We start from the raw sequence: 22,821 nt of genomic DNA on the forward strand, positions 1-22,821 counted from the left end.
GATAGAAAACACTCCTTATTCAGACATAAACATCTAAAAAAATCTACAAAAAAAGGTATGAAAACTAATAAATTTTTAAAAATGATATGAAATAAAGTCTATATACAAAACCCAATTAATTATATTTCTATATACTTAAAGTGAACAATTGGAAATATACTATTTTTAAAAAAACAATTTTGACAGCATTAAAATATGAAGTTCTCAGGGATAAATTTTTATAAGAGTGTGTCAGAATTATAAGACATAAAACATCGTTGAGATAAATTAAAGACAACCAAGGTAGAACAGTCTAAGTAATTAAAAAAAAATTGGAAAACTTATATTACATGATCTCAAGATTTACTATAAATCGACAATACTAAAGATGCTATAGTATTTGCATTAAAAGACACGCAGATCAAAAGACAGAACAAAGGACCCAGGAATAGATGAAAGCATCGAAGATATTCTGTAGATAAATGAAGTCTCATACAAAATACTAAAACTAGGGCTGGAGCTGGAGCTCAGTGGTAGAGCACTTGCCTCACATGTCTGAGGCACTGGGTTCAATCTTCAGCACGACATAAAAATAAACCAATATACTGTGTCTATCTACAACTAAAAAATATTTTTTTAAAATACTAAAATTAGTTCCAAATGGCTCAGAGACTTAGATTTGAAAGCTAAAACTATGTGATTTTAATATACTGAAAAAAAAAATTACTGTGATCATAGATTAGACAAAAAATTCTCAAACACAGCAGAAAAAGCAGAAACTGGACTTAAATCAAAATTTAAAATAAAATTTAAAAAAACTACAAATAAGCAACTGTTTCACAGGAAACTATATTTGTAAAACTTACTTCTAATTTTAAAAAAACTTGTACTCAGAATACACTAGAAACACCTAAAAGCTTAATAGTATGAACATAAATAACCCGATTTTTTTAAAAAAGAAAAGATTTCAACAAAGATGACATAAAAATTACAAATAAGCACATAAAAAGCATTAACATTATTAGTCATTAAGCAAATGCACATTGAAAGTATCTTCAGGTATCTACCACTGCACACTCATGACATTCTACAATAGATAACAGTAAAGAGTAGCAATCCCAAGCATTGGAGAGATGTGGAACAACTTTCAACTCTCGACAGTGCTGGTGGAAATGCAAAACAGTTCACCCACCCTGGAAAAGTCTGGCCATTTCTCATAAAGTTAAACATACTGTACCTATGGTCCAACAATCCTACTCCTAGGTATCTGTCCCCAAAAAATGAACAAATATATCCCCAAAAAGACTTGATATGAATATTCATGGAAGCTTTATTCACAGTAGTCAAAAACTAGAAATAACCCAAAAGTCCACCTACGGATGAATGGATAAAATACTGTGGTAGATCTATATAATAGAATATTCATAAAATAGCATTCTTAGCCATTAAAAAAAATGAGTCACCGACAAAAGGCATGGATGAGTCTCAAGTGTAATGGGCTAAGTGAAAGATACTACCACAGGCAGCTACACAGACTAGGAATCCATTTATGAGACATTCAAGCAAGAGGGAAAAAGCACAACAGCAGTTACCAGGGGGTAGGCGGAGGGAGAGGGGACTGACAGAAAAAAATCAGAAGAGATGAAAATGTCTGAAGTGTTTTTGGGTTTGCTGTTGTTGTTTTATAGTGGTGGGGAGTGAATAGGGCCCCATGTATTCCAGGTCAGCACTCCACGGCTGCCCAACTCCCTCAGCTGTTTAAAATGTTTTACATCCAACTGTGGTGTGATTATACAACCATACACATTTATCAAAATTCAAATTTTATACTTAAAGTAGTAAATTTTGTTTTCAAATTATAACTCAATAAATTTGATTAAATTTTTCCACAGGTAAATTTCTAAATAAATCACCATACCATAGTTTAAAAAGAAGAGAAAGGTTGTTTCCTATAAAATTATCCAAATGCCTCAAAAGCAGAGAGTATTATATCTGAGTCATAAGATGTGTGTGTTGGGGGGAGGGGAACAAAAACAATAAGTACTAGAAAATGTGAGGGGGCTACTTCTGTACTGTTTTAAACTCCACTTACAGCTTCAGATTTCACCCAATTTATACGTACTTACAAAGTCCCCAGATTGTGAATGTGTGTGCTCTCTTGTTAAACAAAACACACAAATCCAAGAGCTCCACTCTTTTCTTCTCTTTTGACTCAGAGCTCAAAGGTGAAGAGGCTCAGCCCATTCCACTGAGAGTCTCCTCCCAGGACACTCATTTGTACTTAAGAACACTTTTGATTCTATTGAGTTTCTTATGGGGCAAATTTCTCCATTGTCAGTTTACTGTGAATTCCAGGACAGGCGTCCACAGTTAGAACTAAGCCATTTATAGGATACTTAAATCCATTCCTTTTATTTTAAATTATTAAAACAAAAATTATCATATTAAAGAATAAAAATGAGCCAGGCTTGGTGGCTTATGCCTGTAATCCCTTACAGCTCAGGAGGCATACGCAGGAGTATCACAGGTTCTAAAGCAGCCTCAGCAACTTAGTGAGGCTGTGAGCAACCTAGTGAGACCATGTCTCAAAACAAAAATAAATAAATAAAAATAAAAAGGGCTAAGGATGTGGCTCAGTGGTTAATCGTCCTTGAGTTCAATCCCTGGTATCAAAAGAAAAAAAAAAAGGCTCTCTTACAGGGAAACAGTTAAATTACAAATCCATCTAATCCTTGTCTTATTAAAGCAATAATATGAAATAGTCATTATTAAACCTATATATGGGAAGTACATAAAACAAAAACCAGGGCTGGAGTGGTAGCTCAGATTTAGAGCACTTACCTTGCATGTTTGAGGCACTGGGTTCAATCCTCAGCACCACATAAAAATAAATAAAAAATAAAGGTATCGTTTCCATCTACAACTAAAAATATTTTTTTAAAAGCAAAAACCAGAAAATCTCTTATTCAACTAAGTACATAATACATGTGCATACAAACTAACCTTCAATGAACTCATAAATTAAGAGGACAGGTTTTTTCCAACTTCATATGCATGTGTGTCTTTTTTTTTTAATAATTTATTTTTTTTATTGGTTGTTCAAAACATTATGAAGCTCTTGACATATCATATTTCATACATTAGATTCAAGTTGGTTATGAACTCCCAATTTTACCCCAAATACAGATTGCAGAATCACACTGGTTACACATCCACATTTTTACATAATGCCCTATTAGTAACTGTTGTATTCTGCTACCTTTCCTATCCTCTACTATCCCCCCTCCCTCCCCTCCCATCTTCTCTCTCTACCCCATCCACTGTAATTCATTTCTCTCCTTGTTTATTTTCCCATTCCCCTCACAACCTCTTATATGTAATTTTGTATAACAATGAGGGTCTCCCTCCATTACCATGCAATTTCCCTTTTCTCTCCCTTTCCATCCCACCTCATGTATCTGTTTAATGTTAAATCTTTTCTTCCTGCTCTTCCTCCCTGCTCTGTTCTTAGTTGCTCTCATTAAACATGTGTGTCTTTTAATCCAACATGCATGACTTTTGAATTTCATGGAAGGACTCCAGCCTAGGCAAGGAGTCCTGCTGTGAACAGTAAAGTCCTTCAGTCAAGTCAGCAGGACATCCCCAAGTGTTAAACTAAGCTACAACTGAAGGACCTGAATTGGTAAGTCCCACTAAAGGGGTGTGACCTGAGGAGACAGGTGAGAACACACTGCTTCCCAGTTTAAGAGGGGTCACTCTGTTGGCCCATGTGGCTGACCCAGTGACACAAATAACTTAGCCTGAAGGTGATCACAGCTCCACACAGAGAGAGGAGTGCAGTGAGACAGGTTCACTTGGATCTGATGCTAAGCCCCCCACCCCCTTCCTTCTTAACAATACCACCTGCCATCTCTATGCTGTAGTTCTACACAGTATTGAAATGCATTAGGCAGGGCAGTTAGTATTTTGGCTAATTTAAAGCTGAAGAGATCAAGACCAGAGCTTTATAACTTGGCCCAAGGTGACTCAGCTATGAAGCAGCTAAGGACCCAGGCCCATTGCCACCCACTGGGTAAGAATGGTGCCTCTCTGTCCATGGTAGATGCTACCCCAGGAGGACCACAACCATTCCTACCCTCTGTCTGCTCCTAGGAACAAATCCTGAGATCTGTCCAGTATCTAAACACTTGCCAAAATAAAACACTTTTGGAAGTGATGTGAGGATTCACCATTTGCTTGGGGTGAGGGGTAAGGTTAAAAACAGCAAGGCTTAGAGATAATCCATTTATTTACTCAGCTTACCAGTTATAAAGCATAGCTCTACAGAATGTGAATTACAATAGGCTGATCTTAAAGACATTTAAGAACTAATCTCCAATAACCTCTTGTGCATCACGTACTCTGGTAACTGTCCATTTGGATTAAGGTGAAAACAACCAAAGATATTCTTAGCTTGAGGTCCTGCTAGGAAACCCTGCAGTTGGGAAGCACCCTGGCAACCTCAGCATTAACAAAAGGTAGTACTTCAGATTGCTGAGTACTAACTACTTGAACAACCGTCCTGAGGTTGAAACAAAGCTGGCCAGGGTACATAAGGCCAGTTTTCTGACTCTGGGTGGGGTAGGGGTAGAGAAAAACAGATAGTTAAGCTTTTTCTCTCTCTGTCAAAATATCCTCTTTCTCTTCAAATTTTTTTGAAGACTTTACTATTAGAAATGTTAAACCTTATGAAAGTACCAAGGCCAAAAGAAGAACCATTAAATTGTTTTCCACTTATAAACATGCTAATGTGGTTTTTAAATAAGCCCAAAGGCAGCTAAAAGGGATCCTAAACAGTACACTCTGTTCAGAAACCATAGAGTTGGCTAGCTGGTAGGCTATCTGGTTTCCCGATTTCTCTCAAGAGTATTTTTGCTTCTGGATTTTTGTTTTGATAGAGAAACTTCAGTGGCAACAGAAAAGGGTGGGAGGTTTTTGTTTGTTTGTTTGTTTTGTTTATTTGTTTGTTTTGAACATTCTTCTCTTTTGTTTGGATTGTGACTATAATCTAATCCGTGTTCTATTTCCCTCTGGGAACAGAAAGATAGTTTCCAGTTAGAAATTAGCCTCTTTGGCAAAATTACTTGTTAGACTAGAAAACAGGTCTGTGATAGCCAGTTCTCAGTCACTTAACTTATCCAAGCATCAGTTTTCCAAGGAGCTAAACAAGAGATCTCACTCCACCCAAGTATTCCAAAGATGACCGAGCAGAAAACGATGTTTCCGTGTTGTTATAGTTGAAACAGAGAAACCTGAGATGATCTTAAGGCCAACTGGAAATATGCATGAGATTCTAATCATTTCTGATGAATAAAATGAAGGACTGAACTCTCAACTCTGACATCCTACAATCCCCAAATCCTTGGGAAAAGGCAGCAAAAGGACAGGCAGGAATGAAGGTTCAACTTCCATTAACTCTTTGAATGCCACTGTCCTGACCTGAGGTACTGGTAATGATGGAGATCAGTTCATCCAGGTCAATCTACTCTTAAAGAACGTGCATTTCTAGTAGATGTGGTCTCCTTTAGGCAGGCTGGGGATGGTATTGGTTGTCTTTTGTTCACTGATGGATTTCCCATGCCTAGAACAATGCTTGGCACTTGGTAAGCATCAGTAAATATTTAGTGCATGAATAAATTTCTTTCTTAGCATCTGAGATAAAGCATTCTGCTATTTAACCTATAAGCCCCTAAAGGAAAGGCATACTTATATCCCATTATGTATCAGATGGCAGAAAAGCCAGAAGGTACAGGGACTCCCTTGCTCTCAAGAGAATGAGCAGAATCTATCCAGGTAGTTGAACAGAGTGAGACATACAGGGTTAGAAACATGTTACAGTCCTCTTTTGAAGACATGTAACTTCTCCATGATCAGAGAGGATATCTACAAAGCAAGTTCCTGAAGAAGGCAGTGTTGGAAGTAGTCTACAGTATTTCCATTTGGCATAAAAATTCTTTCATCTCCTTAATGTGCCCTTCTGGGTACCAAAGACAAAACGTACAAGTTAATAATTTAAAAGTCCGTGAATTCTAAATTCCCTGAGTCTGAGAACCAACGATAACACCTTGCTCCTAAATATTCTAATATCTCAAGGGTTTGGTTCTCTAAAAAAATAACCCAGATGCCTGCTGGCTGAACAAGCATTGTCTTCTTCAACTTCTTCAACACCTATCTTTAGGGGACCCCCATCTACTACAGCAAGCAACAGAAATGAGAATCACACACATCAGTGGTTAGCTCACATTAGGTTTATAAAACAGACATGCAAAATAGCATGCACTAAAGGTAATCAAAAGGCAGACAGATCACTAAGCCCTTAATAAAAGTAGGACAGACTGGTAAAAGGTCTAGGAAAAGCTTGTTGGCTTCCTGAACATTCCTGTTCACAGAGCAACTTCCTGGGAAGGAAAAGAAAGTTTTCCATGGGATTTCCTGTAGATAAGCCTTAATCTCAGCGTGGCAGAATGAACAGATGTATCAAGTTCAAGAAGACCTTTTTCCTTTTCTCCTTTTGACTTTTGTTCTACAAGTGGCATTGCCACTGTATGTCAAGCACCCAAGACTTTAGGGTGAGGGGCAGGAATATCACAATTGCAAGGGCCTTATTACTATGCAGAAAACACTGCCCTCCCAGGCAGCCCTGCCAATGAACTGCCCTTGGGAAGAGAAGCCAGGGTACAGTGCGTAGTGCTGAACAAAAGGGGTGAGGTACTACGGAGTTAATTTCAAAAAAAGAATTCCCCATCTTCAGAGTTGCTGGATTTCGAGGCAGGAGCAGTAATTAGTCATGAATAAGAACATTACTGACAATCAAGGAAGAGACTCTGGTGAGTCTCCATCAGACCACAAAGAACGCCAGGCTTAAACCCTGGTTGCCAAATTAATTCTTCTCTCACTCCCACCTCTTTTAAATTTATAATTGTTCTGTTTTGCACCAAACTTTCCTTGTGGCACAAACTATCTTATTTTACTTTTAATTCTTATACTGAACTTCCCCCCAATATTTCACCAATGACAAGAATTACCAAGCATCACATATTCATATTATAAAACTATCCCCAACTTGGGTCTTTACAGTGATTTGAAAGCACGACCTCTTATAACATAATTGGGTCTTTGACTTCGCCCTTCAACCTATTTTTCTCCTAATTTGCAGTCCCACATGCTAATTTGCCTCATGCTAGAGTTACCACTCACTCCTTTTGGGACTGTTCAGCCACCCTGACCTAGTCATGTACTTTTATCTAAGCAGGTAATCAAAGCAGGGCATATCCTGATGTTTCCTGTGCTAAAACAAAGCAAAAACAAACAACTCTTCTCCTCTATGATAATTCCAAAATCAGCCCTGAACCATTTATGAAGTAGAAAAAAAAATGTGACTTCTAATCCCACTTTGTTTGCTACAGTAACATCTCAGGCAAGCTTTTCATTAACCTAAGCCCTGACTTAGAAATGGGTGACTTTCAAAGTATGGATTGGAAATATTATTTGTAAAAAAAAAAAAAAAAAAAAAAAAAGAGTATGACTACAAACTTCACTTGCCTCAATTAAAAAAGTTTATTTTGGCATAAGCAACAATTTAAGCTTAAAAATAAAAGTTGGAAAGCCAAGAGGCCATGCCTTGTAAAGGAATAGGAGGGGGAAAAAAGTCTGCAAAACAGAAGCATTTGACCTTAAACCCCCTTTCCTCTCTTCTTATTGGGCCATTATGACCCACATGTGAGCCAAGTCTCAAAAATGAGGTAGGAAGGCTTAAAATAACCACAATCACCACATACTTGTAACATTCAGATGTGGCAATGAGAGCATCTTTTCAGGGATGAACCAGAGTTTTGTTTTGTTTTTTTCGTTTGTTTTTTTGTTTTTTTAAAAAAGAGGCAGGTCATCAAATCAAATAAACAGAAACGGGAAAAAGCAAGAACATAAAAACCAAACTTGGAACACTTGAGGGGGCCTAAAACATCCAGACTAGCCATTTTCTTTGGCTAAATTCAACTTCAGTTCTAGCAGTTTCTAAAACTATAAGATCTATTTGTTTTCCAAACACAATAATGAACAATGAAATCAGCTGTGATTATTCCTTGTTCACAAATAGGTCAATGTCAAATGTAATTACAGCTGTCCCTCGGTATCTAGGGGAATTTGTTCTAGGATCTCCAACTCCCTAGCAGATACCAAAAAAGCTGCAGAAGCTCAAATCTTGTCTATGAGATAGGGTATTACAGGCACATAACCTACTTACACCCTCCCCAATACCAGAAGTCACCACTAGATTACTTACAATGTTTAATACAATGTAAATGCTATCCAAATAGTTACACTGTATTGTTTAGGGAATAATGACAAGGGAAAAACTCTGTACCTGTTCACTACATGAATTCAGAGAGTCAAATGTATTACATACTAATAAGTCATATGAAGCTTCTACATTTTAATATACTCACTCATTTCAGGCAAAAGTATATCACCGCTCGATTTTATCCAAAGCCAAAAAGACCACAAAACATGTCATCTGAAAGTACAATAATTCACAAAACTGTATCTGCCACTGAAGAGGGCAAAGGAACCCAATGAATTTCACCTCATTTATTTGCCAAGAAATATACTAACATTTGATACTACCTTCTAATTTTTCTTTATTACTAAAACATTCACCATAATTCTCAATTTTTATGAGCAAATCTTTCCTAAAATATCTATGTAATAAATCTTGATTGTTTAAATATTATTTTCCTTTTTCTTTTCTAGCTCCCATCTGACCTCAGTACACTAATTCTGCATGATGCTGACTGGTCTCCCAACAACCAATCAAGTCAGAATCAAACATGGCTCCTTGAGTCAAAGCAGGTGAGGGTCTGACACTGTTGCTGTTCACATTTAATCATCCTCAGAACCACATTCTTTCAGAGTATTAGGCACTAGTCAAAGACCATTCTAGTCCTTGGACCCATAGTTAGTTCTATGATCACTGCAAAACCACTTCTTAAAGTTTTTTTAAAAAAGACTATAACATACCATACAGATAAAATCTTTGTTTCAAAAATAGAAATAAACTCTCTGCCTCCATAAAACTGACAAATTCCAGGACCTGTCAAGTGCTCTGAAGGAAAGGATGGTACATCCAGAGGAAAAGCCTGCAAGGGCCAGCCTCACAGAAATACCTACTTAAAACTTCAGTTATGGCGGCCTCCGCCCTGGTTAGCGCACTCCCTCCCTCTATCCTCTTTATACTCGAAATCAGGCTCTGGAAATCAGGGTATATATATCTGGAGCAAAAATGACCATCTTGATGTTCAATACGGTACTCTTTCTTAGTCTAAAGCATGTGTTTATATTCTAGATACTTAATGCTCAGGTGACTGATGCTGTAAGAATCATGATAAATTGTAGAAAAATGGGCTGCAGTGCTGCAACAGTTCTAATGGGAACACAGGGAACCTTCTCTATGGTGTATAGGTACTAATAATGCACACCCAGAAGGATGTTCAACCCCCAAAGCAGCAGCCAATGATATGTACTTGTAGAGAATGTCACATAAAAAATGAAATAAAATCCAGGGAGCTAATCAGATGCAGAGGATACAGAACAGTGTACAAGAAAAGAACCAAAAGATTGGTGGGTTTTGATGCTCAGTGAAATGTGGGAAATCAGAAGTATATTCAGTTTTACTTGGATCTGACCCATTAATGTTTCTCGTTGTTGCACAGCTTTTGATTTAGCATACTTATGATGACAAGTATATACATATGACTTCATTTTATTTCATTTTCCAAACCAAGTTGTATTTAGGTATCTAGTAATACTCTGTATAACAAAGAATTCTTGTTTAATCATATGGATTTTAATTTTATTATATTATGTAATTTGACACAAAAATGAAGTTAGAATTACTTCCCAAACCACTTTTAATCAAAAGCTTGTTTAAAAATGCAGGTTTATAGAACCCTGTAAAATAAGTTGCAGGGGATGGATCATGATAATTTTTTTTTTTTTTTTTTGTCATCTCTGAGAAAGTGAACAGTTTTCATGGATGATGTTTTATTTGCTCATTTCATTACGATCATAAACATAATTCTTAGCTGCAAGATAGAAGTACGTAAGTGGCTGACTAAACAAAAGAGTATCTTATAAACTTTAAAGGCAGAAATGCGAGGGGAGGGGGGATAGTAGGGGATAGGAAAGGCAGCAGAATACAACAGTCACTAATATGGCATTATGTAAAAATTGTGAATGTGTAACTGATGTGATTCTGCAATTTGTATTTGGGGTAAAAATGGGAGTTCATAACTCACTTGAATCAAATGTATGAAAGATGATATGTCATAAGCTTTGTAATGTTTTGAACAACCAATAAAAAGAAAAAAGAAAAATAAATAAATAAAGGCAGAAATGCCAGATTCTGCAGGTTTCCTTTATTCATTTATTTGTAATAATGGAGTCTTGATTACAGGTCACTAATTTTGTCACCAAAGATGTTAGCACAATCTTTCCTGAAAATCATCCAGCTTTCTATGAGAGTGATAAACAAAAAATCAATTTTTACTGACACATGTGCTTATCATAAATATGGACCTGAAGGTAAAGAAGGGAAGGGGGAAAAAACTCCAGATCTTGAAAGACAGAAAGAAAAGAACAAGTCTTACACTGGACACAAAGTCGATTTGCTATATTCCACCAGAAAGTAATTTTCAAACTAGATTTAATTTACTTCTGAAAACACAAATACATTTCCTCAGCCTTAGTAGCTATACATCATTGGCCCTATCTTATTCTCTCAAAGTCACTGCCTCTTCAGAGAAACCCTAAACACGGCAGCATGAGAAGGGGGCAAACCTTCTCACCACCGTGCCTTCACACAGTGCTCCCATTAAATGACTACCCAACTCGGTTCTAATGGCTTCAACAGGTCCTGCACGGGCGCGCGCACACACACACACCTACCTCTATACTGTATATATTAATCAGCCTTCACTAAAAAGTGGTTCACAATTTCAAAGCATTTTCCTTTCATTTTTTGTGTGCCAAGGACTAAACTTGGGGCTCCGTGTAGGCTAAGCACGGGCTTCTACCACGACCCTACACCCTCGGACCTCCTTTGCTTTTTTCAAATGCTATCTGTTCTGGCAGTACATTGTTATCTAGTCCTGAATAAATATGAGGAACAGATAAAGGACAACATAAAAGAGCAGGCATGCTTAGGGCAATTTTCTTATAAATCTTCATATCCAAATCCAAATTAAGCATTTAGCTTCTACAATAAAATAACACATACTGACAGATTATAAGTCTGGGGAACATTCTTCAAGATGAGGGACTATATTTTAGGAAGGAAAAATAATGATGGTAAGTTTAAACAAATCTTACAGAAGTACTTCAATAGAGGCCCAAATTTCATGCAAAAACAAGATTTTGGTGGTATCTCTTATTGTGGAAGATTTTTTTTTAGGTCAACCAGAACTGGAAAACTAATAGTCAAGCTCTAGGTACATGCTGCTAGAGGGATATGGTAGACAATTACAAAGATTTTTAAAGTAATAATGCTCTGTGTTAACCAACAGATTAGAAATAGGCACTTTTATGCTCTGCTGTTAGGAGTTTAAAAGGTTTTTAGAAGGGAAAATGAGAAATTCTAAAAAGAAAGTCTTTAAATTTTTTCATACTCTGAAGCATCAATTTCAATTCTAGGGGAAAAATAAAGGGGATATGTGCATTCAAATTTATCTGTGAGAATTTCATCAGTGATATTTCTAATAAGCAGGAAAACCAGGATGTAAGAAAATCCTTAACAATCCATCTAGAAGTAAATAAATATTTATTTCATAAAATAAAAAACAATGCCCCACAAAGAAACATTATGCCATTATTAAAATGAAATAACTGGATATTTATCCTAAAGAAATGAAACTTACGTTCACGCAAAATCCTGTGCACCAATGTCTATAGCAACTTTATTCAAAATAATCAAAAACTTTAGAACCTGAAATATACAGAAACTGGAATGCTATTCAGCAACATATAGGAACAAACTACTGAGATGTGCAACAAGTTGGATAAATCTCCAGGGAATGCAGAAAATGGAAAAAGCCAAAACCACCACCACCACCCCGTCACCCCCATCCCCCCGCAAAAAAAAAAAAAATCCTAAAAGGTCACATATTATATGATTGCACTTACTTAACATTCTTGAAATGACAAAATTATAGAAATGGAGAACGGATCAACAGTTGCCAGTGGTCAGGTGTAGTGCAGGAAAGAAATGGGTGTGGCTATAAAACACCAGCCAGGACTGGGGGGACCCCCGTTCTGATGGACATGCTCTGCATCTTGACTGTAGCAATGGCAAGGTCTTGGCAGTATGCAATATAGTTAGCAAGACATTACCACTGGGGGCAACAGGGTGACAGTGCACAAGATTTCTCTCTATTATTTCCTATAATTGCATGTGAATCTATAATTATTTGGAAATATGACATTTAATTAAAAAATAAAGCCATTGATGTTTATTTAATGACACAGAAAAGTATGCAAAATCTCTCCCTTTTTACAAAAATTAGCCAAGACATCCAACCACAAAGCCCCCAAGGCTTAAGAAAAAAATCCAGGTTTTAGAACCATATGTATAGTGAAGGTAGGGGAGATACTAGGTAGTGAAATTGATCAAATTATGCTCTTACGTTCATACAAATATGCCACAATGAAAGCCACCATTCTATATAGTGAATATGCACCAACTAAAACAAAACAAAAAACACATGTATAATCCCAGTCAACCAAACAACCAGGAAATAAGCATGGAGAAATTTTAACAGTGATCAAGTGCAGAATAATAGGTGATTTTGACTTTCTCCATTTTGCAATCCATGGTTTCTACATTTTTCTATGAATACATAGATTTTAAGAAGAGGAAATAACAGTTAAAAAGGCTTTTATCTATGAACGTCAATGTGCTTGTACAGTTGCTCTCTCAAGTAACTAAAGTTTTGTCAGTAGTCTTTTAAAATGAGTGACTTGCCTCTTAGAAATCTTGAGAAGCCCAGATTATCTAGGGGGTAGAGGTGCTGGGCAGCAATTCAATCTTGCTCAGAGGACTGACATAGTTTTATGGTCTTAAAGAAAACTGCCACCCAGTATTTTTTTTGCAGAAATGTAGCTACATTCTAGGAGGAAACTTGAGATGGGACAATCCACACCCAGAATTAAGAGCAAACGGGATGGAAGGAAGTGGCTGAAATAGAATAGCCCATAAGAGCTATGTGTACGATGGATTTGGGGTGGGCTTGCTTCTCCAAAACTTATTCTCAAAAACTTAGTCTAAAGCATTTAAAAGTTTGTGAGTCAAATTTTAATGAACTAAGATTTTTTTACAGGAAGGTAGGAAAAGGATTTTAGATAAACTAGATCTACTGAACTGCAGTTAAAAGTTGCCAAATGGAACCTGGGAAAACCTTCTGGGGCTGGCTGCAACAGCAAAGGCCAGGAAGACGCATCTTCTCCTGTCAGGTCCCAGGGCAAGGCGGTAGTGATGAAAGATCACTATGAGAAGCATTATGAAAAACCAGAAATCTTTAAACTATTTGTGCTGCTTCCTAAATAAAACATTGGACACCATTCAAACAAGAAAAAATAACTGTATTCAAAATACAAACTCACAAGCTATAGCTGTGATATGTGCATCCATACACACACACAACATTCTAGACATAGCTGAAATCGTATAGAGGCATAGAAGCTAATGTATTTCTTGGTCCAGAATAAGCAACAAAGGTAGTAGCTAGCAAGATTACATTTTTTTTCTTTTAGTAAAATTATCTAAAAGAAGGTTAACAATAAAATTAATAATTTTCTTTTAATGAAATTACCTATCTTATCAATTTTAAAGGTTAAAAGAAAAAAGTCTCAAATTTGTTTCAATTCAGAGGGTTATTAATAATAACAAGAAAAAGGAAAGACGGAAGATAGAGAATTAAAATCAATGTGCAGTCTGGCTCAGTGGTAGAGCGCTTGCCTAGCATGTATGAGGCACTGGGTATAACTAAACAAATAAAATAAAGGTCCATAACAACTAAAATAATAATACTTTAAAAAAAATCAATGTGCTTACAAGCCAGGTGCTTGGTGTGTGCCTACACCCCAGTGACTCAGGACACTGAGGCAGGAGACTCACAAATTCAAGGCCAGCCTCAACAACTTAGCGAAACCCTATCTGAATATAAAAAATAAAAAAGGGTTGGGAATGTAGTTCAATGGTAATGTGCCCCTGGGTTTAATCCCTAGTACCAAGCAAAACAAAACAAAACAAACATGTGCTCTTACAGAGTTTCACTGATGTAGGAACAAACAGCCAGCTCTCATCCCATTTTCTAGCAAACTCTGTTTACATCTCAAGTTTCTTATGTAATAACTGTTAGTAACCTTCTTATTAATTACATGTAACAAGAAAAGGGGAAGGAGGAGGATATACATAGATGAGAATCAGAGATTCTTGCCGGCCATCAGGAGAACTTGCGAGTGAAGGGGGTGAAAGGGTGTGTGTCCCCCTGCCCTAGGCTGCAGTATCAGGAAAAGAGATTATCAACCATCTGCATCTTGCTATATAAATCTGGTTGGGCATTCCTGGAAGCCATTTGTCTGCCTAACCAATTCCATGAATGGGAGCCTTCCCAGAACATATTTAGAGTTCTTTCCCTAAATCTCTGTTTCCATGATGAGTTTCCAGTAAGTCAATCACCATAAAACGTGGAATACTCCCCCACGCCCCAAATCTGTACGGCCCCAAACATTTTGGAATTAAGCTTGTGACTCATGCTATCCTTAACTTTGTTCAAGGGAAAGCTCTGGATCCCACCCCCCCACCCCCACCATTTCCCAGCAGGCTGCAGCATAGACAGCTGGTTCAGAGCAGTGGGCCAGTGTGTCCCTGTTGCTCTTTTTTGTGCATCCTGCTTGTGGTGGCCTCAGCTTGGTTTATCACTCAGCAACTGCTTGGTAATCCCCTGTCATTCCCCACCCTACAAATGTCCATATCAGCAGAGCTGGGCAGCAACAAGTCAGCAGAATTCAGCCAATCCACCCCTCCTCTGGGGTTGAGGGGACTCAAGTAAAGATGAGGACCTGATTAGACAAGGAGCACCTTAGGGCAAATGGCCTGGGAGAAGCACAGGGATTTTCCCCTCCCCATACAGGTGGAAGATGGAATCGGGGAGGGTCAGGAGGAAGGAGGCAGGACTGAAGCCAGGGAACTGGACTCTGAAAGGGAAGCACATGCCCCACACCAAATAACTGGGGTCCTCCAACTCCATGAAAGGAATTATGGTTTCATTTTTTAGTTAAGTTTTGTCTTGCTTTAGTTTGTTCATAATTTCTACTTCAGTTTCATCCAAAGAAGAGTCACTAATTTTAAGAAACCAAAGCATGCATTCTAGTTTTAGCGGCTTCTTAGTACTCTAGGAGGTGGCATGGGATGGACTCTGTGAAACACCTCAGAATCAGGTAGACCTAAGTGCTTATAAAAAATTAGAGGAAACATGAGGTTTGCTCCTGAAATAGTTCTCTGGCCCACCTCATGTGCTGCGGCTGGACTTCACCACATACAGGTTTACAGGGTGAACTACCCAAACTGTAGAAATCTGTGTTTAAAAAAAAAAAAAAAAAATCTTGAAGCATGAAAACCCGGGTACCAAACCAAGAGAACGCTGGGCTTCGGAGACTGATGGCACATAGTCTTACGATGCTAGCTTAAACTTAGGTCACAGAATCCACAGTTCCACGCAGCTATCATCCAGAATGAGTATGAATACCACAAGGCAGAATGGAGATACTTTAATACAATTAAAAACAGCACAATCGGTTTTGTTTTAATAAGAAAGCAATTTCTCTGAAATGAACATCCTCACAACCGAAAAATGCCTTCCAAGTTCAGAATCACAAGCAATTTCTTTGTGCTTACACCCATTACCTGTTCTCAGCTTAATATGCTTCTAGATTTAATGGGGACTGAGAAGTTGACATTGTTTCTATGTCTCCACCGAACACTCTTAGGTCTGGCTCTCTTTCTCCTCCAGACATGGTAAGAACTTACACAAACCCTAACCCAAGTGTCTCTAATACAATGCAGCCTTACCACTCACACCCTAGTGCCTCCCCTTTGGGAGGAATAAAGACACAACTGCAGGCCTCCTTATGTTCTCACCTGGTCATCTCCTGAGTGACATCTTCTCTCTATCTTTAGGATTTTCTCTGCCTAATTGTGGTTCAGGATATTGTTCACACTTCAAGCTCTAAAAATGTTGGAAAGGACTTTATCTAGTCCAGCATTTCATTTCGCAAAGTGTTTTCTGCTGATAACAGTCTGGCCTAAAGCACCCTTTGAGCCTAGAACTGGTTGGAATATGCTGGGTTAAACCATATAGAATAGGGCTGGGGATATAGCTCAGTTGGGGGAGTGCTTGCCTCACATGCACAAGGCCCTGGGTTCAATTCCCAGCATGCGCGCGCACACACACACACACACACAAAAAAAAAACCCACAACAACAAAACCCATATAGAATAGATTTCTTTACTGTAGGATTTGTCAGTAGCTCCCAACTCCTGGCACACATCCTAAAGCACTCAAAGGGTGAGCAGGTACTAAAGAACTTTCCAAATTCATTTAAACATTTTTTAAACAAAATATATAATTAAGCTAGTGTTTGATTCTCCCCAATTTCACATAACTTCACCTATACATAGGTGCATGTTTACCTTCTTTCTTCTAAACCTCTTTTCTTAGCCTCCCATCTCTGATTTCCACATCCTGTTTAAACCCTCCCATCCCCTTTGCTAACAAGCATTTTCCTTCCCTGCTTACAAAACATACTTGAGGAGTTGTTCACTCATCAACTCCTAATTTTTCCAATTATCTAGATGTTTTTACATCTGAGTTCACCTTCCTACTTTTACTTCACACAATTTTTTTTTTTTTTAATTTAGGGTACTAACCAGGAGTCCATGTATGAGATTTAGAGGGTTCTAAGCTTCTGAAAGCACATGTAAGTCACACCAAAATGTCCTATATGATCATTTTCTGGGTGACAGCCAAGGCAGCTTTCCCAAGGGGGTTTATCATTCCTCAAAAATCCACTAGCAAATAATAGCTAAAATAGTATTATTTTTAAAAATGTTCTTAATGTTGAGGGATAATAGAATGGAAAGGAATGTACAAAATAAAGCATTTGACTTGTATAATAAAATAATACATACTGACATTATAAATCTGGGGGGTATTCTTCAAAGTAAGAACATCTAAGGAAAAAAAAGAAGGGTGGTAAGGTTAAACAAAAAGAGAGAAGGTGGGGCTGAGGCTCAGTGGTAGAACGCCTGCCAAGCACATGTGAGGCACTGGGTTTGATCCTCAGCACCACATTCAGACATACATACATACATTGTGTTCATCTACAACTAAAAAAATAGTTTAAAAGAGAGAGAGAGAGAGAGAGAGAGAAGGTGGGAAGCGGGGTCCAGTCAGTCTGACAGAATGAAAGCAAACTGAACTGCCTCCATAAGAAATATTTATCTTACACAAATAAAGTATCCTATACTTGGTCCATTAATGCAAACAATTTACAGCAGAATTATGACACTTGTCACTCAGAAGATAAAATGGCAGCCTGACATTTTCCACCAGCAGATCCCTCACACCCAAGGCAAATACAGAGAGTGTTCAAAATCTCCCTGACACAACAATTCCTTAAAACAGAAGAACAGGTTTCACCCTGAAGTCTTAACAATGGGAGGCATAACAAGAAACAGTGTGTAGTTCCTGCTTTCTTTGATCCTTCCTTTCTAGAGTTAAGTAGTCTATCTTTAGCGTTTGTATTAATAACTTTCCTTCTCTCCAGAAACATTTCTATGAGAGAAGGAGAACATCGAATACTAGGTTAAGAAAACTAAAGATTTATTTAAATTGTCTTAATGAAAGGGCAAAAGAGTTCTTGGCACTTAGTCGCTTTTTGCTGGGTTAAAAAAAATTAAGATTGTATTTCATACAAAACAATAAGTATGTTTGGGAAATGAATTCAATACAATAAGCACCAAAGTTTTTCTATATCTTTAGTTAAATGTAGCTTAAGATGAAAAGTAGAGTTGACAATTATACTGGAAAGTATTTTTCCATTCTCCTTCCTTCTTTAGAAATACCTCTGATACTACTGAAAACTCAAATTACATTCCACATCACTACCTAAAAATTGTGTCCACACCTGCAATAAACCGAAATAAGCCAAAGGCTTTGTCTTCACCAACTTGTGGCTTGACCAGGGTTTGCAAATCACGCTGCTTAGGGGAAAGGGGAGAGGGAAGGCTGGAAGTCATGCCTTGTGGCGGGGGCTGGAGGGGAGCCCTCGAGCACTACATTAAAATACCAGAAGGATAAACTGAACTTTTAGTTCTTGCTAATGTTTGGGGAAAATCACCATGAAAATACCTTGGATCACAAATGTTTGTTCCAAATCACACATTTTCCCGGGCACATTGTAGTCCACCACACACATGCATTAGAAAGGTCTTATAAGGACATAAAGGGAGAGTTGCCCTTCAAAAATTTGCTCAGGTGTAGCCCATCCTTATCTCGCAGCACAGGGGCCGGCAGGAGTCCTGTTTGGAAAGAGCTGGAGCCCAGCCAGGTTCAACAAAACCCGACCTGGGGACAAGAGGGCATGCCAGTGCCTGGCTATCCTGCCCCAGCCCTTCACTGAGGCACCACATGCCCACAGAGCTCCAGGGGGCATGGAGGACCAGGGCCACCACAGTGAGGCAGAGCTGGACTTGCTATCTCTATTTTTAGGGTTTAGAAAGCAATTAGAAACAACACAGGCTGAGCCCAAAAGGCGAAGGTAGAGGGAGGCATGGCAAGGAGGGAGGGGTGGCCCAGGTGGGGAGGGAAGAAGAAAGCACCGCCAGCCCCTCACCTTAAGGAAACCCCAGGAACCAGGATGAGGCCGTTTCATACCACCATTCTACTAAGGAGCTGACACTCTAGTAACCTGCTAGCTTTGTTTTCTTTACTTGGCTTCTAAACCTTGAAAGCAAACAGGCTTCCTATATTTACGACTCTCCTGGGAGGTGGAAGGTGGAAAATAGGGACTCTCCCTTTTTCTTCTTTGAAGTTTCTCAGACTTCACCAGCTTTCATCTTTTTGTAAACAAACATATGACTTAAAGTGAAAATATCAAGCTGCCCTTTGACCTCCACTTAAAAAACTATTTTTTTAAAATTAATTTTTAGGGGAGAGGAAAAAAAAGGGAAAGCAACTTTCTGCCATCTCCCCTTCACTGACTTTTAAGTCAAAGTTAACACAAAACACAAGCCAAAAGATGCCCAAAAGACATAGACAACAGAAGGAAAAAAAATTGCTTTTCCATGCTATGCCAATTATTTAATTTTCCTTAAGTCCAGTTAACCTCCTGACACAACCTCTTACCACCCTTTCAAGCTCCTCTATTTAAAAAACAGACCTAAAATATCTGTACACCCTATTTCGCAATCAACATCTTTTGATAAACTAGGAAATAAAAGAACATCTTGTTACTGTAATGTGTAATCCTCCCTTCTAAGAAAAACCCTTGTATCAAGTCCAGCCAACGTGGTCCATTAAGGACAAACTAGTTCTTTCTTAGAGGCCAATGTCGACTGGGCATGGAGGGCTTGAACTTTCAAATGAACACTCAACAAGACTACTCCCAATATCTAGATGTTCAAATTGCCCACTAAATTATACATCCCTAAGCATGCATCCATTTCTCTGTGGACACACTAGAAAAATAGCCCTCTCTAAATTCTAATGGTATTGAGATTAAAGGCTGAAGAGCAAGGACTACACCGAGGATCCTCCTCCTCCTCCTCTGACCCTCTCAATTACTATCCGCAGCAACCACACACGGCACCCTCGACAAATGGCTTCTCAGAGACTCTGAAACCACAACAGACATTCAACCTAGGCCTAGCTGTGGCACACCAGTGCCAGAATCGAAATTCATGACACTTTCTTTCAGAATAAACGCAGTCCCTTAGATACGTGTGAGGAACCCCAGAAGGACGATCTGAGGAGCACAGCCTCTCCCTACACGAAATGCACACACCTCTGCCATGCTTCATCCAAGACGGCCAGTGCCCACAGGACCCCCTACTTTAAAAATCATGTGCGCTGAACTGAAGGCACGTGCTTGCTTACTACTGATGACTGTAAGCTTCTGAAAGGAAGGAGTTTCTACTGCTCAAATCATGGGACGAGGAGAAAGGCAGAAGAGATGGAGGACCCTCAAGTGATGGTAAATGAAGGGCAAACTGAGGAAATGTGACCACAAAGGGCTTTGCTGACACTGCTGCAAGAACTGGCCTAGGCTGGGCGTGGTGGTGCACACCTATAATCTCAATGGCCCAGGAGGCTGAGGCAGGAGGATTGCAGATTCAAAGCCAGCCACAGCAACTTGGTAAGGCCCTAAGCAACTTAGCAAGACTCTGTCTCAAAATATAAAAAGGGCTGGGGATGTGGCTCAGTGGTAAAGCACCCCTGGGTTCAATCCCTGGTACAAAAAAAAAAAAAAAAACTGGCCTAAATTACTCTTTGTTCTCATGTTACATAAAGAAATTCCAACCATAGCTATTTCTAAAACTCTGTTTAAATCAACTTTATGAGGTATAATTTACATAACCAAAAAGTACACTCACTTTAAGCATGCAGTTAGATGAATTTGGGGCAATGTACAATCAGTGCAACTACCACAATACACACACAGGACATTTTCTCCTCAAAAAGTCCCCTTGTGCCTTTTTGTCGTCAATCTCCTCCTACACCCAGTGCCCCAGCAATCGCTGATCTGTGTTCTGTCACCGTAGTTTTGCCTTTTCTAGAATTTCACAGAATCAGAGTCATACAGTATGTATTCTACGTCAGGCTTTTTTCTCTGAGCATGTTTTGAGATTCATCCATGATTTGTTCCTTTTTGTTGCTAAGTATTATTCAGCAATAAAAAGCAATAAAGCAAATAAAAAATTTCCAAACTTTTTTTAATAAAAAAAAAAGAAGGTAGTGCTTCAAAACATGCAAATAGAACCTTCTAACGATTCTTATTTTTTTTTCTTTCAAGATCAACTGGAACCTGTAACTGCATAAAAAAGTACAGATCCCAAAACATCAGGCTTCAGAAACACAAAGTTTTGTTTTTTATTCCACCTCCCTACAGGAAAACTTGTTGAATCAAATGGAAAGAAAAATGATAACCCACGATTTTTGTTTACTGCCAGCTCAAGATGTTATTTCAAGCTGCTGAAGAACTATGAGGAAACTCCATCCAAGCAAATTTTCATGTGCTGCTTCCTGAATGCCTGACCGAAAAGTGAACTTTAGGATTATAGTTTAATTTGGGTTCTGAGCCTTCTGCTTTTTCCTGACTGTTGGGGAGTTTGAATTTCATGCTGACTCCCTACCACTAGAAGGACATGATAGGATTTCCCTTTGAAATGGGGTTGCTCTAGAAAGAACTGTTTAGAAAAGAAAATAAGTAAACCATGTAAATTCTGTTTAACCTAACTGCCGTACCATGCAAGACTACCAGAGTTTCCAAGGGAACAGATATACAAAGTATATGCCTCATATGGCACTTGGTTTCAGATAGCCTGCCTGTCAACAACAGGCATGGTTATTGTCAATGGAAAGGGACCGTGCTGGCCTGATGTGCTCTACAGGTTCTAAACAAGAGTCCCAGCTACACTGAGGTGGTGACATGAGACAATCTAATACTTCCAGATGCCAAGGAATTCTTCTACCCCTATCTTCCACATCCCTAACCATGCCCCAAACAAGTCATCATAACAGCCACAAAAGCTGATTGTGACATTTTCTGAAAGAACGGGTCTAGAGTGAGAAGGCTGTTTCCTAGCCTCTGCCTCATAAACTAGCTTGGTACTCTGAGTCCACCAAGTCCTCGGCCTCAGTTTCTTCTTCTGTCAAATGGGGAGGTTGAGTTAGAGAAAGTCCAAAGTTTTTCCCCAGTCTGAAAGCTGTCCCATGAGGTTCATAAAAGAGCCAAACCTCCAGTGTTAAAATGAGAAAGTCACCTATTTTTAAAACCACAGAATTTGTGAACAAGGCACCCACAATTCTGATAGAAGTATCAGTCTTGAATCTAAAGAAGTACTTTTCTCTTTTCTGTTGTCTCCCCATTTTTCTTTCCTTTCCTCAAATTTGAGTATTATCCCTTAAAAATTTTATTTAAATGAAGCCCTGCTAATGAGTTCCAGACTTTACATTTAGCTTTATACATCTATACACCTTTTTGTCTGAATACTAATGTTTCAGGTTTTCTATTATGATGCTGCACAAAACATGATACCCTTTGATTAATAATAAATCTCTGAATGCCAATAGACTAACAGAGGATGAAAAAGTTCCTTGAAAATAATGCCACCTGCTTTCGCAACAGTTCATTCTGGCAATGGGCTTTTGTTTTATCTGTTCACGAACTTGCAAGGGATCACTTTCAGCTTGACTAACATTCAGTGTGAAATATGTTCACAGGCTGGCTCGGAAAAACTCTGTCTTAAAATGGAGAGGAGACAACTCTGTATGATCCAAAAGCCCCTTAAGTTTCTCACAGGCATCTGAAGAAAGCACTGCTTTCCAGATATTAGTCACAGGAACTCGCGCTGAGCAGCCAGCCAGCCCTGCTTGACTCCTCCTCCAGCTCTTAAAGTTAGTGGCAGTCAGAGCTAAGGTTCCTTTCCTGGGCTGGACTGTACAGAGAGGGACCACAAGTCCGCACTGGAA

At 38.5% G+C, this 22,821-nt stretch overlaps 1 protein-coding gene and 1 pseudogene across 2 annotated transcripts in view; one reads left to right on the forward strand and one right to left on the reverse strand.

Annotated features, from left to right (window-relative positions):
- Positions 1–22,821, reverse strand: part of Foxo3 (forkhead box O3) — a 119,307-nt gene that overhangs the window by 69,470 nt on the left and 27,016 nt on the right. The window lies entirely within an intron of this gene.
- On the forward strand, positions 9,484–9,654 carry LOC114086739 (DNA-directed RNA polymerases I, II, and III subunit RPABC4 pseudogene; annotated as a pseudogene).

This window comes from Marmota flaviventris, chromosome 6 (assembly GCF_047511675.1).
Source record: "Marmota flaviventris isolate mMarFla1 chromosome 6, mMarFla1.hap1, whole genome shotgun sequence".
Lineage (NCBI taxonomy): Eukaryota > Metazoa > Chordata > Mammalia > Rodentia > Sciuridae > Marmota > Marmota flaviventris.